The following is an 18147-nucleotide window of genomic DNA, read 5'->3' as shown; positions in this document are numbered from 1 at the left end:
ACTCTTTTTAAGTCTCTATGCTACCCCTCAGCCTCAGTTCAGCATACAAACCTATTCTTCTGAGGACTGAAAAGAATTGGGAAAAGGAAAACAGGAAAAATAAGAAACTGTTTTGAGAGGGCTGGGGTTGGTCAAGAGCCCTCTCAGCACTCATGCCAGAGGAGCTGTCCTGGGCCCAGCATTGCCCAAGCAAGAGAATCCTGCACTTCAGACCCAGGGCACACTGGGACAGCCCTGTCCTCTCATCATCCAGGGTGCTTGGAGCAGTCCTAGGGTCCAGCTCACCACTGGGGTGCTCCAGAGGGAGTCTCTGGCTGCCTGCCTGCCTGCCTTCCAGACTAAACATTCCCTCTCCCAACTCCCCCTGCTCTGCCAGGGCAAAGTGTCCTAGGAAAGTCTCGACAACAGAAGTGAAGGATAGTTTACGTGTGTCTATGGACACCCTTGGGAGAGAGGCCGGCATATACCCAAGGTTACACATACTCTGTAACACACGCACACAGGGAAGAGCAAGCCTGTGGACACTGCGTGGGGGAGGCAGGCAAACCAGCACACAGATCCACAAATACCACACACACGCACGCATATCCAAAGACAGAAACGGTTATCTTTGAACACTGATAGAGGTAGGCCCACATTAAAATACAAACATGTAAGTACTCAGACACCATATGTCTTGGGCTTCTGGACTCCGACTAGGACACAAAGGCCTAAATGTGGACATACATTCACATAATCTGCAGTGCTGTATTTAGGAAAAAAGGAAAAAGCAAAAAACCTGCCAATATTTCCACTGCGTGCTGCTTGTAAAAATTTTGTAGCCAGGAGAAATGCCCCTGAGCTGTGTAGCTGCGTGTGGGCTGTCAGATAAAGCAGGAATCATGCAAACAAAAAGCTCTGAGAGCCTGGTGAGTGGTGGGGGCTGAGCACAGGGCGGGATCCCCCAATGGTGGGGTACAGAGGGCGCTGGAGCTTCCAGCTGTCAGGCTTAGCCTTCAGTTTCCTGAAAAACAAAACAAGCCTATTCTACATGGTTGCTTTGCTAAGATTCAATGAAGAGAGGATTTGAAGCACAGTGCCTAAGCACATCGTACCTCATATGGCTGGTGCATCACAGGCTCTCAATAAACAGAAGCTGTTATGACCGAGTTCACAAGACCACGGGTAATAAGGAGACATGAATCATTCTATTGCCACTTTTAATGCTGCTCCTTTTAGAGTTGATTCATTACAGCTCAGAAACAGATAATAAAATGTGTATGTGTGTGTGTGTATATATATATATATGTATATATATATATATGAAATGCAGTTGTAATAACAATAAGCCCCAAAACAAAAGCTAATATTGATTAAATAAGCACGAGTGCTAGACATTGCCTAAATACTTTACAAATATCTTATTTGACTTTTACAACAACCATATGAGGAAGCACTATTGTTATACCCATTTTACAGATGAGGTATAGGAATTAAGCAAGAGGTACAGGAATAATACAAATAGAGGTACAGGAATTAAGCAAGTTTCCCCAAGTCAAACAATTAGTAAGTGGGGGGAGTTTTAATATGAATGTAAATCCATTTAAGCACTAGAAACTGTAGTCATTTTTATAAGTACACACACATGCACAAGGGTACTTCAGAAAGTTCATGGGAAGACTATATTATCTATTGATTCTATTTTTCCATGAACTTTTTGAAGTACCCTCCTATATATATGTGTTTGTTTTGGAAGTGAGCCAGAAGAGGTGCGTAGACACTAGTGAGCCCAGGCTCTCAGGCAGTGAGTATAAAGCTCGCCTCAGTTTGGGGTATGTAGCCACCTGCTCACTCCATCACACTTTCTCTTTTGGACATTATTTTGAGCATAAAGTAATGGTACTAGAGGTGGGACGAAAGTTACAAGAAAGAGCACCATGTTGGATGCTAAAAATGAAAGTTTTATGGTGGCCAGAGGTCTTTAAGGAAAAGGTTCAGAGAACAGAGGGCACGTAGGGATGGGGGGAAGTCCTGATCATAATCTCACTGTCACTTGGAGAGCTTGCACATCTATTGTATAGAAGATGCTGGGGAAAATTCCCAATAGGCTTTGAGGAGAACAGGAAAGCCACAGCTACAGAGCAGACACCACCACTCAGCATGACCTGTGCCTCCTGGCTCCCAGCATCCCGACATGCACCCACCACGCCAATGGCATGTGTGTTGAAAAGAGAGTGGGTACCAAGAGCGAACCACAATGTACGCCGTGGACTTTAGGTGCTGAGGATGTGTCAATATAGGTTCATCGAGTGTGACAAATGGACTGCTCTGATGTGGGATGTTGACAGTGGAGGAAACTGTGCATGGAGTAGTGGGGTATATGGGAACTCTGCACTTCCCATTCAGTTTTGCTGTGAACCTACAACTGCTCTAAAAAGCATAGTTTATTAATTAAAAAAGAAAGAGAAAGAGCAGGGTGGAGCCAAAAGAAAGGCACAAGCCACAGGTGGGTCCAAGGGTTTCATCTGTGTTCTGAGCAGCCAAGGGGTCTCTGGGAGGTGCCTATGGTCCTCCAGGGGCTGGAGCTGGAGAGGAACAGCCCAGCAGGACCCAGCAGGACCCAGCAGGACCCAGCAGGACCCAGCCCCTTGCCTCATTCCCCCCACCCCCATCAGAGGGGCCCTGATTGTATTTGCTTTATCAATTGGGTTCTGCATAAACTTCTTGTTAAAAAGGCTTTGATGGCAGTCTTATTTTAAGAGCTTTTGCTTCAGAGGCTCAACCATGGGTGAGACGCAACCCTCCTCGTCTGTATAGAAACCTGCAGCTTGCAAAGCTCTTTCACAAAAGCGCCCTGAAGGCAGGCATCTTTAGGTCCTAGTACCAGGCTGGGCATATAGAAAGCACTCGATTGCATGAATGAGAGACCCATTTGAGTTTTACAGCAAACCTGTGAGGGGGAAAAGGCATTTTTGGTTTTCCCCTTTTTACACCTATTCGGTTGCCTACAATGGGCCAGGCACTGTGTTAAGCACTTCACATAAATTACCTCATGTAATCCTCATTGCAGACTTTTGAGGTGAGTAATAATTATACATGAAACTGGGGCCCAGGGAGGTTAACTAACTTGCTGAAGGTCACACAGCTAGTAAACAGCAGAGATTCCAACTCTAGCAGCTTGGCTCTTACCCACCATGATAAATCGTGTCAGACCCAGTGACACCTGGGCTGAGAGGATTGTGATGACTCCTCCAAGTCCTGGGGAGGGTTAGTTGTGAAGGCCAAGCCCAGACTCCAAAAACATCTCAGACCCCCTCCCACATCATCAAGACATTGTTTCTACAGCTGGCTCCATACCACCTAGCATACAACAGGACCTCCCTCACCTGGGAGCCAACAGCAGCCCCTCCTGGGAGACCCACCCACACCCAAGGCAGAGGTGGTGGCAGGGGAAGGAAACAGGAAGGCATACTTGGAACAATAATGAAAAGCAAGATAAAAATAAATCTCTTTTTTTAAAGCCTCCTGTCTCATCCATATCCTTAGCTCAGACACTGGGTGGGCCGCAGCCAGTTGTGATACTTTGCCACCTGGATCCCTCTGACCCAGGAAGGGGCTGGCCTGAACCCAGAGGGAGATGAGAAAATGCTGTGTTCAGACATGTAAGCAAGTATGTCCAAGCTCTTACCACCGCATCCACCCATTCATCTATCCGTTCATCGACCACATCCATCCATCCATCCACCACTAAACCTGCCATATCCACCCATCCATACATCCATCCACCACTAAACCCGCCACATCTGTCCATCCATCCATTGATCCATCCATCCATCACATCCATCCATTCACCCACTGTATCCATCCATCCATGCACCATATCCATCCATCCATCCATCCATCGATCCATCCATCCATCCATCATGTCCATTCACCCATTCATCCATTTGCTGGAAACACAAAGAACAAGTACCCACATTCTTCTGTTCTTAAGTTGATTGACTCCAGGCTTCCTTCCTAAGACTGAGGTCATATGAGAACTGGATGTGCACAGCTGTGACAAAGCTTTCCAAACTACAAGGCACTTTACCTGTGAGAAGTTGCTTAGCTATATCCACATTTAAAAGCAATAAGAGATTTCTGAGACTTTGAAGGGAGTTCATTTTATAGAAAGCTCAAAGGCACGATTGTGGCCCACATCTCTGTAGTACATCTGAGCCACTGCTTTGGACATAATCTGATTTCCCCCTCCCTTAATTTTCCTCTTTACTCTGACTTCCCTTCTATAAATAGGTTATTATCTTGTATAAGCTTATATATTTTAAGCCTCCTCAAATCCTTTTCAGAATAAAGTTGAATCATGGAGGGAAAAAATGATTGAACTAATGCAGATGGAATAAAAGGGGATTTACTTCAGGAACTGAGCTGAGCCCCCAAACTTAGAGTCCAACATTCCCTGTTCCCCCTACCCATGTCCCTGGGGATATGACTGCTGTCAAATGAAGGGTTGCCTCTTTCTGACAGTCTTTCTGCCTGAGGGATGGCAGCCCTTAGACTCTCAGTCCATTTGGGCATCTTGTGGGGAGCCCCCAGCCTCAGCACTCTCACTGTAAAATCGGGATGATATTTGTTCCTGGCCCACAGGACTGCTGGGAGGAGGAGGTAACCTCTACATGTAATGAGATCAATAAGGCTTAGCTGTTGTTACTGGTGGATCTCAATTACTCATGACTTAAAGTGTAACTCTTTGCTCTAAAGCCCACATGGACATACTGAACAACACCTTCTCCCTTCCCCTCGCAGAGTGGGAGTAGAATCTTCAAGAACATAGAGGCTCACATGGCTAAGAATCAATTGTTGAATTGATCCTAGATATTGAAAGGTGGTAACCCCACTAGTTAAGGCTGGGTGAGGCTTGCAGTGGTTGGACTAAGCCCTCATGGGTGCACAGAAGTGAATACATGGTCCCTGCCCTCAAGGAGCTGGGTGTCTGCCCAGGGACACCAACCTGCAAACCACCAATTACAGCACTAGGACGAACAAGCTGCTTCTGGCTCCACCTGGCCTTTAGGCTTTACCCATGCGTGTAACACTTTTCCCTCCCCCACCCTGCCTCCACCTGTCCTACTCTCTTTCCTCTCTGCAGAAGGTGTTCCTTAACTGTGTTTCTACTGACTTGTTCTTGATGTATTTTGCATTCTCATTTTCTCCCTCCCCTTCTTTCTCTCCTCAATTTTCAACTCTCAACTTTAACCTTTGTTTCAATTTCTATATTTGGAATTGGTTACTGTCCTTTTAGTGGTAAGATAAATGGCTAAAATGTGCCTGCATCTTATCCTTAATTAGTAGATCTCACGGTGTTATCTGTTTTAAAAGACCTATGCTGGTGTGGTAGGCAGAATAATGGCCTCCTAGAGCTGTCTACAACCTAATCCCCCTGAACCTGTGAATAGTTTATTTTATACAACAAAAGTAATTTTGCAGATAAGATTAAATTAAGGATTTTAAAATAGGGAGAGTACGCTGGATTATCCAAGTGGGCTCATTGTAATCCTAATGGCCCTTAAAGATGGAGGAGGGAGGCAGAAAATTGAGAGAAGGAAATGTAGCCATGAAAGCAGAGGTCACGACAATGCCATTGATTGCTGGCTGTGGGCCAGAAGCCAAGGAATGTGGGCATCCTCTTGCAATTGGAAAACACAAAGAAATAGATTCTCCCCCTAGAGCCTCCTGAAGGAATGCAGCCCTGTTGGCACCTTGATTTTAGACTCTGACCTCCAGAAAACCATTTGCCTTGTTTCAAACCACAAAGCTAGCTGTAATTTGTAATAGTAGTAATAGGAAACTAACAGAGCCAGTTTCAGAAGAAAGGGAAGGAAGCCCTGTTTTTTGTTTGTTTGTTTGTTTGTTTGTTTTTGAAAGTGTGTCTTGCTATGTGACAATGCTAGGCAATTTGTTTTTTGTTTGTTTGTTTGTTTGTTTTTGAAAGTGTGTCTTGCTATGTGACAATGCTAGGCAATTCATAACTAAAGCCAAAATGTTTCATTATTTTAGTTACACTAAAGTTTTCCAATTGTATTCTAGGACGAGGGCTCACAGACGCTTCAAACCCATTGTACAGACTGGGTCACAGACCCCTCATGTGCAAGTCCACACTAGGTAACTGGGAAAGATCCTGGGAGCCATTGGCAGATGACAGGAGCTCAGTCCTCAGCTTCTTCAGCAGTGGTGGCAGCAGCAGCAGCGGCAGCAACTTACAGCAGATCCAACAGCAGCGGCAGTGGTGGCGGCCTCCCCATGGCCCCCCGGGGGCATCCTGGGGACTGGGGGCCCTGTGGATCAGAGCCGCTCATCCTTTATACTTAAGTTCGATAACCCAGGAACACCTGGGTGCACATGTGCAATTACATTAGACAATAACCAACAAATACCTGGGTGTACGTGCATATTTTTACTTTTACATCAAGTGCTCAGCATGACTCCGAACCCTGAGGGACCCTGACCATTTATATTTCATTTTTCCTACAAAGTGTATGTTACATTTATTCTCTTATGACCTCATGTAATATTCTGCTTTTAAATATCATTTTTAAAAAATTTATTTATTATATTTTTACATTTTAAGATGTTGTGGAGCAGGTGGGGGAGAGGGGGAGAGGAGGAGAGGGACAGGGGAGGGGGATACACTGGGAGGAGGAGGAAGGGGGTGTGTGGCCAAGGCCCACAGCACCCCCCCTCATTCCAGCAGGGGAGTCCTGGGTGCTTCCAGTGGTGGCTCAGTGGTCGTCACTAGGCTGGACACTGATACTGTGGGGTGTGGTTGTGGCCCTTGGCCCTCCCCCCACCCTAGCTCGGAAGCCTGGGGGGCTTCTGGTCTTTCTAGGTTTTATGGTGTTCTTTGGTGGTGGTTAGACCTTTACTGGTTAATATCAGAACTTTGTCTCTGATCGATGGGTTTTTTATGTTTTCTTTCAGTTCTGTGTTGGATTATTTGCTGTTCCCACCACTTAACCTCTGAACTGGAACTAATTTGTTGTCCTTTGCTTACTTCTAAAATGGGGGAACTTCCTGTGGGGACCAGCACTTGAGCCCTGTGGTTGAGCTAAATCGCTGCTTTGCTGGTGATTCTCTGGGGAAGGTTATTTTTGTGCAGCTCAGGTTTTAATTGTTGATCTTGTAAGCACTTCTGTGTCTTGTGAGGTCTGGTACACTTGTGTGGAAACTCTGGTCTGGGCCTGAGTCTTTTCAGCAAACTGCACCCCCTTGCAGTTCTATACTCCTGACCAGTCTCCACTGAGAGGCCTGTGCTGATTGGAGAGCAGATCAGCTGTCCATGCTGTGCCCCAGTCTACCCCCAGTGGGCCCATCTCCCCCACTGCCTGCACTCCAAACACTTCCCTTAGGGCAGGCTGTGCACTGGTCCCTTGTGATGACTCACCAGCCTCTGAGCGGCTCCTTTCTCCAGTTGTCTATGGCCCCTCACTCCTATATGGGTCCATGGGAACCCTGTTAGTAGTCTTGTTGGCCTGGGGACCACCAAGACCCTCTTCTCCTCTGCAGCCTCCAAGCAATTTCATACAAAGGGCACAGCTAAGGCTTTTGCCAGCTCTTGCTCCATGTGCTCACCAGGGCCAGCCTTGAAGTGGTCGGGGCTTGAAAAGGTTCTTTTTTTCTCTCATCGTGGCTTCTCCTGCCTTCATGAACTCTGTAGGTATCTCCTCCTCTTCACCTGAGTTCTAGCAGCCCCAGCTTGGCAGTCGTTGCTTTTTAATAGTTGTAAATTGGTTGATTGTGGGAGAGAGTGATACTGGGGATCATCTATTCCACCATCTTGATTCTCCCTACAGGAAGCCTTGTTTCTTACAGAAGAGTATATGTGTTGGTACATTGGGTTTTGCGGGAGTGTGTGTGTGTGTGTGTGTGTGTGTGTGTGAGATGGGACTCACCCCTATGGCATATGCATACCCTTTCTCCCCCAGATCACGGTTGACACAGGACAATTTTCCTCAAAATAAATGGACGCTCTAATTTCAATTGAACCTTTGTGTGGAGATAAGTTCACATGCCGAAGTGGCCTTGGCCTGCACGCCCTTCCTGTCAGCAACATCAAGGGCAGCATTGTGTTCATGCACTAATAAGCACACTGCAAGACAATTGGCTTCGCTTTTCTTGTACCTTCTTTTCACAGTGGCATCTGCTGGCCTTCAGCTGGCATCCCACACACTGTGTGAGAGGGCAGGATAGCAAATGCTTTGAGGGGAGCTGAGGTCCAAGGCAAGAGGCATCTTGCCATCTACAAACGCACTTAAATTTCTACTGTTAAAACATGAGTTCTGCTGCAGGGACCCCATGTCTTTTATTTGATCAATGGAGCTCTGAAAAGTCCCCAAACAGCCCATTTGTTCTGCTGGAATGCAGTGGAATGTGGTAGTGCAGAGAGGGCTTGGAACGTCAGAGCTGAATGTGAAAATTTCCTCCTACTGGCTGTGTGACTGGGCTTGTCACTGTTTTCCTCATCTGTAGAATGGGAGAAGAGGGCATACAATGAAGTAGTGCATTTGAATGCACAGCACGGTCCCTGGAACAAAGTAAGTCATCAATACATAGTAGCTCTTGGGACTGCAGTTAGCCTCCTGATCTAGCATAAAAATAAAGAATAATAAAGAAGCAAGACTAGGTTCTGTGGTCAGTTATCTTGTTTGAAGAATCTCTGCTGAAAGGTTTCCAAAAGACATGAAATATTTTTCTTCTTGTTTCTCTTTACACACAAATCTTCTCTTCCAAGCTGTGATTAATGAAGCCTATAATCTGAGTTCCCATCTTGAATCCTGCTCAATGGGCCTGTTTTCTTTCTCATCCCTCAACAGTGTTCTCAGCCTAGCCATACCCATTCATTAGGTGCTCTAAGACTGATAAGGAAAAGAGTTGAGCTATGAGTGGAGAGGTCAGTCTGCAAGAAGTACCTGCTTGCTCCTTTCCTCTGGGGCAAGGAATACAATCAGCTGATGGGGCAGGAAGCTGGCAGTACTGGGTTAAGTGCAGTCAGATATGTTTAAACAGAACTGGTCATCTTCCAGCTGTGACCTCAGATGGCAGCTGCCCAAGCTCCACTTAAAAAGGCCACACCTCTTCTGCTCACCAGGTGGTGCTGACTTCCCCAAAGCTCATGATGGCAAAGTGAACAGAGACTGTCCTCAGGCCTAGCTGACTGGGGACATGGGAGCAAAAGACCAATCATCCTGTCTTCCCTCCGGGCCAAGTGGGCTCCAAGTTCCAAGGGCAGACAAGGGGGAGATCTGGGAAAGAGGTCAAAGAAGACAAGATTGGGGGTCACACCCACCCCCGGGGAAGAATGGTGGGTGTTATCTCCATTGTGACTCTGCCAAAGTCCCCAGGGACACATGCCGAGAGGGCCTATAACCAGGGTGGTTGGAGTGGAGGCAGGATGGAGTTCAGCTGTGGGCAGACTCCTCTCTCTGTTCCCTGGCCTGGGACCTGGGCTGTTGGGGTTAAAGGTAGTACACCAGCTGGAGCAGTGCATCCCTCATGTTAATGTCCTGGAGAGCTGCTTGGAGATCTTGTTAAAATACAGATCCTGAGTCGATGGATCTGGAGTGGGGCCTAAAAGTCTGCATTTCTATCAAGGTCTCAGTAAGGCCATGCTGCTGCCCTGCCTTGGGGATTGAATTTAGCCTGATAAAGCATAAAAACAAAGGGTAATACAGAAACAAGGCCAGGGTCTTGCGGGAGACTTTCCTCTCAACTTTATGACGTTCTGGGTGCCATTGGCAGAGGTAACTTAGAGTGCTCTTACATCCTTGGGGACTTTGGGGTAGCCCTCTGTGTGCACTTCCAGGGAATAAACAGGGGCCAGGACAGCACTTGGAGATTTGGATTCGACAAACATCAGGTGCCTGCTTGGAGCAGCACTGGAGGCACAGGCACGGCGTTGGGATTTAGCAGAGCTTAGCTGCAGCAGCTGGAAGTGGCCAGTGTGGGAGGGCAGTTAAAAGACAGCAAGGTAGAAAATAGAGAGGTGGGGGTCGGACAGGAGCACTAGATACTATGTCAGGGTTTTGCATTCATCAGCTTCAAGACCTGGGGAAAGCTCACCTCTCTGAGCCTCAGTTTCTTCATCTGTCAGTGAGGAGTACAATATTTTAGCCTCATTAGGGTGAGATTAGGGTGAGAGTTCAATAAAGCAACAAACGTGAAAGCATCCAGCAAATTACCTAGCACAGAATGTTATCCAGTATCCACTACATTTGGAAATAAAAACCCAATAAGTAGGCTCAGCCTGTGCAGGGTCTTGACAACCAAACAAAGGCATTTGGCTGGTGCTGCCAAGAAGCCAGTCAAATCATCCCTAACTCTGTACTAAGGCCAGCCCCTCCTGGAGAGCTCTGCTTAACTGCCTCTGAGTAATTCCGCGTACTTAAATGGAACTTGAACTGATAAAATCATAGAATTCGAAACCAGTCCTGAACACAGACCTGTCACTAATTCTGACTAATCGTTTGCTTCAGTCTGAATTGGTATGATTTGACAGGCCCCTGGATTTCCTGGAATAATCCGTCATTTCTTCCTCCTTATGGACTCCAAGATGAACAGCAGGGTGCAGGGACTGCACGTTAACAGAGCATCCCGAACAAACAACACAACCCACACCCAAATCCTGAACTGGGCTGAGAATTCTAATACTTTCCTAATCTGTAATTTGATGAAAAGAAATGACCCATTTTGCAGGGTCCTTGCTAGGAGCCCTTTAGAAAAAAGCAGAGTCTAGAATGAATCCTTTCCAGGCACACAAACGTGGCTGCCTTCCTCCTCCCACACTCTCCCAATCTCACATGCTCCATGGCACAGGCCTTCCCAGCTAAGCAGAGCCTAGGCTGCTTTTCATGACTTTTTATTTTTTAAAATAATATTTAGAAATGGCTTGGGGCCCAGAAATTTACACATTTCCATCGAGTCATTTTTTTCCTGCAGTATATATTTTTAAGTAAATAGAAACAAAGCCCACATTTCAAAGATAAGAGGAAATGGTAAACACTCATAGGATCAGCCTAGAGGAGTCTTCCTTTGGCTCATTGTTGAGAGGATCTCTTCAAGGAGCTTCCCCCAAAGGCCAAGAAATCTAGATGAGTTTGGGGGCTGAGGGGTCAGCTGGGTGGAGCCAATATCATCATCACCTGTAGATATGTTTTTTCATAAATAAATATTCCTTACCCTGCCCCTCTCTTCTGGACCTCTCAAAAAGCAGGTGGCAGTCCTGTGTATTGGTTAGGAACATGAGCTCTGGACGTGGGCTCTCTGTGCTGTCGCAGCTCTGCAACTCACTACCTGGGAGGCCCTGGGTAAGATAATTAACTTCTCAGTACTTTAGTTTCTTCACCTGTAAAATGGGGGGATACAAGTGCCCATCTCATGGGGCTGTTATGTTTCAAAGGAGTTAATACCTGTGAAGTTTGTAAAGCATAGCCTGGCACAAATCAAGGTTCAATAACTTGATATGTCCCCAACCACCAATACCTAATATGACCCCAAACTCTCAGTCCCATTTGTCCCACCCCAATGCTTCCACAGTTCTCCATCTCCATAAATGACAACTCCACCCTTCCAGCTGGTCAGACCCCAAACCTTGGAGTCATGTTTGACTTCTCTTTCTCATACTCCACATGCCGACTGTACTTTTCAAATACATTCAGAATCTGGTCATGTCTAACCACACCAGCACTACCCCCCAGTCCAGCCACTGTCATCTCCATCTTCACTATTGCAGTGACCTCCTACTACAGTTCCCTCTGACTCCCAAACCCTTCTCCACACAGCCTCTAGGGCAATCCTTTTAAAACACTGAAGTCAGATTACTTTTTTCCTCTGCTAAGCCTCCAAGGTTTCCTGATCTCATTCAAACTAAAAGCCAACATTTTTCCAGGGCTTGCAAGGTCCTCCATGATCTGGCCCCACTACCTACCTCTCTGACGCTATCGCCTCCTTCTCTTTCCCTTGCTCCCTCCCCTCCAGCCACACACTCTTCCCCACTGTTCCTTGAACGTGCCAAGCATGCTCCTGACTCAGGACCTCGGTACTTGCCGTTCCCTCTGCCCAGAACACTGCTCCCTCAGAAGCCTTATGGCTCTCCACTTCCCTTCCTTCAGGCTCTGCTCAAATGTTACTTCATTAGAGAGGCCTTTTTGAACCTCCTGTGTAAAACCTTTCATCACTCACTACATCCCTTTCTCTGCTTTATTTTCCTCTTGAGCTCTTATCGCCAGTTAATATTATAAATCTTCGTTTCTTTGCTTTTTTCTCTCTCCCCCCTTCAGATGTAAGCCCTAGTACAGGAGCAGCTTAATTCCCTTTCTCTGTGGCTATATTCCTAGCCTCTAGAAACATGCCTCGCATGTAGTAGGTGCTTTATAACTATGTATTAAATAAATATCTCCCTCCCTCCATTCCAGTCCCCTCTAATACAGCTCCATGCTGCAGCCAGGATGACCTGCCTACAATACAAAGTTTAAATGCTCCTGCACTGCTCAAGAACCACAGTGGTCCCCTTGCTGCCCACATGAAAAGCTGCTCTGAGGCACAGAAGGCCTTATGTGATCTGGTCCCACCTAACCTCAGTCCTCTCTGCTGCCATCAGCGAACCCTGTGTTGCTGGAGCAGTAATATGTCATTGTTTCCTGAGTGACGATCCTTTGCTCATGCTGTCCTTCAACTTGAAATGCCCTTCCTTCCCTCTCCATCTATCAGACTCTGACTGTAGTGGGTTGAATGGTAGACTCCCAAATGATATGCCCCCCTGGAATCTGTAAATGTGACTTTATTTAGAAAAAGCGTCTTTGAAGGTATAGGTTAGTTAAAGATCTCAAGATAAGATCATCCTGGATTAGGGTGGGCCCTAAATCCAATGACAAATGTCCTTGTAAGAGAAGAGAAGGGGACATGACACAGAGAAGTCCATGTGAAGATGAAGGCAGAGATTGGAGTGATGCTGCCACAAGCCAAGGAACACCTGGAGCCACGAGAAGCTGGAAGAGGCAAGGAAGGATCCCTCCCTAGAGCCCTTGAAGGAAGTGTGACCCTGCTGACACCTTGATTTTGGACTTTTGGCTTCCAGCACTGTGAGAGAATAAATTTCTGTCATTTTAAGTCCCCAAGTTTGTGATAATTTGTTACGGCAGCCCTAGGTAATGAATTTTCTCACCCTTCAAAACTATTGTAGAGACACAGTCCTTGCCTCCCAGCCCTGTGGGTGGCCTTTTTATATCAGATACCCCTGCTGATTGGACCAGGGATGGACACCTAGCTCAAGCTGGGTCAATCAGAGTGTCACAGGTATTAGGAACTGGGACAACAAGACCATGGGGCATGGGGGAGGGGAGGTCATCTAGGCTCATAGCTGGGCCATGTAGGGTCATGTGCAGAAAGGAAAGTATGTACAGAGGAGCAGGACAGACACTGGAGGCCCTAATAATGCCCCAGTTCCTATGAGGAAGTTTCTGCTCTCTTTCCAAAGATTCCCTTGCATTCTTCCAATTTCCAGCTGCCCTCCTACTTTCCCTTGACCTGGCTTGAGCAGGTTTTTTTCCCTTGCAACAATCATCCCTACACTAACAGCTAAGCTTCTGTGTCACTTAATCTGTGACCCCATCACATGGAGAGGGTGGGCCCCAGTCTCTGGGCACCTCAGCTCTGTCCCCACAAAGATTCACCATCATCGTTAGCAATGTTCGTGTGCTGGTCTTCCCCAGACTGAGCCCCTCTGGCCATGGACCAGTCTCCTTCTGTGCGTTCCCATTTCCCCATTGTCCAGCAGGGTACAGTGTCTGGTACCACAATGGATAAAGAAATGAAAAAAGGAAGGAATGCCACTCAGCTCTGCATGCAAAGAGCTTCTAGTCAGGGCAGAGAGCCCAGACTCTCTCTCTCTCTCTCTCTCTCTCTCTCTCTCTCACACACGCACGCACGCACGCACGCACACACACACGCACGCACGCACGCACATGCACACCAGCAACATCCAGAAAAGAGCAAGTAGATGGCGGCTCTGAGCCCAGGAGGGGAGGTCCGAGGGCTAGTGGGCCAGGGGAAGGAGAAAGTGCAGAAGTGGCAGTGTCAGCGGTGACCATCGGAGCAGGCCAAGGGCAGGAAGGAGCAGGAGGACATATGATAGAGACAGGGCCTGACTTGAGTGGAAGTCTAAGGTGGGACCTCTCAAGGAAGGTGTCAGAGGGGCCAGTCCTGGGATCTTTGGTAACTCATCCACTTAGCTGACTTGTGACCAGGCACTGTGCCCAGTGCCAGCTATGCAGAGATGACAGATAGCAGAATTCAAAGACCAGACTGCAGCTCTTGAGAGAACAAGACTGTATCTGCTGTTACAAGGACCAGGAAATAGCATATAACCAAAGCTTTTGTGGAGCACTAGAGTTTAGAAAGTGTTTTCTCACATCCTATTGATTACAAAGCCATAAGTGGTATCATAGAAAGAATGGTGACAGTTGCTGCAGAAAGCCTGAGTTTAGGTCTTGCCTGCATTGTTTGATGGCTGCACAACCTTCAGCTTGTGATAACCTCCCTGAGCTTCAATTTCTTCATCTGTAGAATGATAACAAGAGCTAGTGTTTATTAAACACCTAATGTATGCCAGCTCCTGTGTAAGTGCTTTCATGTACATTAACTTGTTTGATCTTTAAAAACAAACCTATAAAATAGGTACTATTGTTACCTCTGTTCTGCAGGTGTCGAAATTGAGGCTCAAAGAGGCTAAGTATCACACAACTGCTCAGCAGAAGAGGTGCGATTTGAACCCAGTTATTCTGGCTGTAGAGTCCATGTGCTTAGCCACAGTGCTACACTGTAGATGATGACAGCCACCCCACCTAAAAGGATTTGGGAGACCAAGAAGATGAACATATGTGTAACTGGTTAGAGCTTCGAGGTTAATAGTTATCATTCTGTCCGATGCTCACAATGTCAGAGCAGGTGGCTGACATCTGCCTTATTCCCTTGGCCTCCCCGGGAGGTCACCCATACCCAGTGAGTATCCCTCTGCCTAGGGGCATCCTGTCTCTGAAGGATGCTTGCACATCAAACAGGGTGGGCCAGAAGTGCTGGTGTGCTCACACGCCAGAGCAAACCTCAACCAGGAGGCGTGTGAGTTGGTGGATAAACATCCTGGCTCTTTTGCCCCTCAGTGAAACAGTTCTGAGGTGTGTCTCACGCAGTCTCTCAGAGGGGGTCTTTCAGGACTGAGCCCCAGCTGCCCACAGCAGAAACCCACCTGTTAACACACCTTTTATTGGCTTTCTCCTTGCTGTGTTTCACTCTGCACTCCCCCACATGCTCCCTGGAATTGCTTCCCAAATAAACTACTTGCACTGAAACCCTTCCCTCAGGGTCTGTGCTGGAGGATCCAAACCAAGACAGGGGTGCAATTCAATTTGGAGAGAGAGGAAAGAAATATACCCGTTGAGGCTTGAGATTTTTCTGGACAGATACTGCTAGGGGAAGAGCTGGAGAGAGGTAGGGAACACATCAGCCCTAGAACTGGAGGGGAAAATGTACATAACTGGCAAAAGGGACCAGGTCTCCCTCATGCTGATTCTCAGACAGGATAGCCCCTCAGACCACATTTCACCTGATGCTTCAAAAACACTGGCCAGCGAGGGATTCCAGCAAGGGCCCTGGTGCCTCTGGAGTGGATTACAGGAGCATTCCTTGAACCTCTAAGACATGAGCATAGAATGAACACAAATAAGTGCCCCTTGTCTAAATAAACCAAGGGACAATTTTATGAGGCGGTTTTCTTTTCTCCTCCCCCCCCCCGCCCCCCCAGCTGCACTCCGCTCCTCAAAGACCATGTTTGTTTGCTTACTTACTTAACCCAAACCCTTTGCACCTTCAAAGGACCCCTTTGTGTCTGGGATGAAGTGGAGCATTTCTGCCTGGTGGACACAATTTTCCAAATGAACCCCCAAACACAGAGGAGCCCAGATTATTAACGGTAAGACAACATCGTGGTTTGGCCCAATGGATGAAACAGACAGGAGGTAGAAAGGAAAACATGAGAAAAAATGAATTTTCAGCAGGTTCTTCCAGCCAAATAGTTTGCTATTTCATTGGAAAGGATTCCCAGGGGGAAAGGAACCAAAGAACATGGTAGAAAAAAGCAAATTACTGGCTCAGCAGTGTAGCTTCTTCCCTTGACAAGTTGGTCCTGAGGGAAGAGGGACAGGACACATTGAAAAGGACTGGGGGCTGGCCAGCAGGATGGTGAAGAGGGCTTTGTCACCTCCAAATGAGGGTGGACTGAGTGCAGTGTAGCTTCTTCCCTTGACAAGTTGGTCCTGAGGGAAGAGGGACAGGACACATTGAAAAGGACCGGGGGCTGGCCAGCAGGATGGTGAAGAGGGCTTTGTCACCTCCAAATGAGGGTGGACTGAGTTAAAGTCCCTGGGCCAGGCTCAAAAGTTTTCCTCCCATTTGATTCATCATGGTTACTGCAGAAACACCAAGAACAGAGGCATCAGGCTGGAGCCTCCCCGGAGTGTCCCAATGGGAGAAGCTTTCAGAGAACACAGTTGGAACCAAAAATCAACACAAGAATTACACAAACAAACAAACAAAAATCCACACACACACACACAAAACCTCCAAAAACAAAAAACCACACACACAAAAACTGGCCATCAAAGAATATACTATTTAAAGGCAACTAAAGAAAAATCAGGGGATATTTGTATTGTGACACATCCTGCTCCCGGATGGGTCACGTCCTTTCTACAAGAAGCAGGATAACCTAGTGCTCAAAAGCTTGGCTGTGAAGCCAAACTGCTTGGGAAGGAATCTCCCTAGCTCTGCCACTTCTGGGCTGGCTGACCTTGGGCAAATTATTTAACCTTTCTGTGTCTCCGTTTCCACATCTGCAAATTAGGGCTGGTGATAATAATTATACTTATCTCAGAGAGGTGTCTGTGAGGATTAAATGAGTAATACATATGAATGACCTAGAAGAGGGTCTGGCCTACAGTAGATACCCAATACTAGCTCTAATTACTCTACAGCTTCAGCAGGCAATCACTCATCAGCACTACAATAGTCTCATTGGTGCAACAGAATAAAAGTTAAAAAGGCAAAGCAGCACAAAAGCAGGTCAGACCAAGAAGAATTCACTGAAGCTAGGAAACTGTCATGCTTCGAACAAATCCTAGTGACCACCTTACCTGTGTGCAGCTTCCACGGAGCACAGACGGCCACTCACTGTGTGTGCCACAAGCACAGTGTGAACTCTGCGGCCCCCCTACCATCTGCAAATGCTCTTCGGCATGGCAGAAAGGTCCCCACTGGAATGCAGATCACAAGTGTGGCCGAGGCCGAGGCTCTGCCCTCTCAGAGCAACCGGCACACCCCCTACCCGCACCCAAAAGCAGCTCTTCCATCAGCTGAGCCCATCGCTGTCAAAGGGTGGTGGCATCTGCCTCTGCTCTGGTCAGTAGCTGGGCCTGGCCCCCTGGGACAGCGGAGGGGCATGTCATGGGCATGGCTCATAACTGGAGGCCCGTAGCTCTGTGGTCTGTCTGTGTGGTGAGCGGGCTGTCCCAACCCCCCTGCCCTTGATAGCGGGAGCCATCCCCATCCTTAGCTCAAGACAGTGGCCCAGGCTTTTCTCTGCAGAGGTGTCCTCAGGGGTGAGAAATGGCCACTGCCACTCCTCCACTCATCTCAGACAGACACACGCACCCTAGCTAAACCCACAGTTCTGTGCAAACATTCCTCAGGCGCCCCAGAACCCCGACTTCTTCAGCTAAAAGTGCCCGCCGGTTTAGACTTCTGCAGCTTGGGAATGAAGCTGGAATTAAAACAAAGACAAAGGGCCACTATCAGTAATTATTTCTGAAGTAACGAGCAACTAATTGGGACTTACTGTTATTTAAAACCTATACTGAAGGCAGTGATTAAACCGCAGCTAACGAGGATTTCTGCACCAGGCTCTGCAGCCACCACACGGCTATTCCCCTCGTCTGGACGGAGGGGGCTGTGTTGGAGAAAATAAATGGCTTCTTCACAGTCCTCCAAGAGACATTAGTCATTTTTGAGATTTCTGCCTGGGGAAGTCAGTGTGACAGGGCAGTGGGACAAGACAAGGCATATGTGGAA

This window comes from Galeopterus variegatus, unplaced genomic scaffold (genome assembly GCF_000696425.1).
Source record: "Galeopterus variegatus unplaced genomic scaffold, G_variegatus-3.0.2 Scaffold4415, whole genome shotgun sequence".
Lineage (NCBI taxonomy): Eukaryota > Metazoa > Chordata > Mammalia > Dermoptera > Cynocephalidae > Galeopterus > Galeopterus variegatus.
This window is presented reverse-complemented; position numbering follows the sequence as displayed.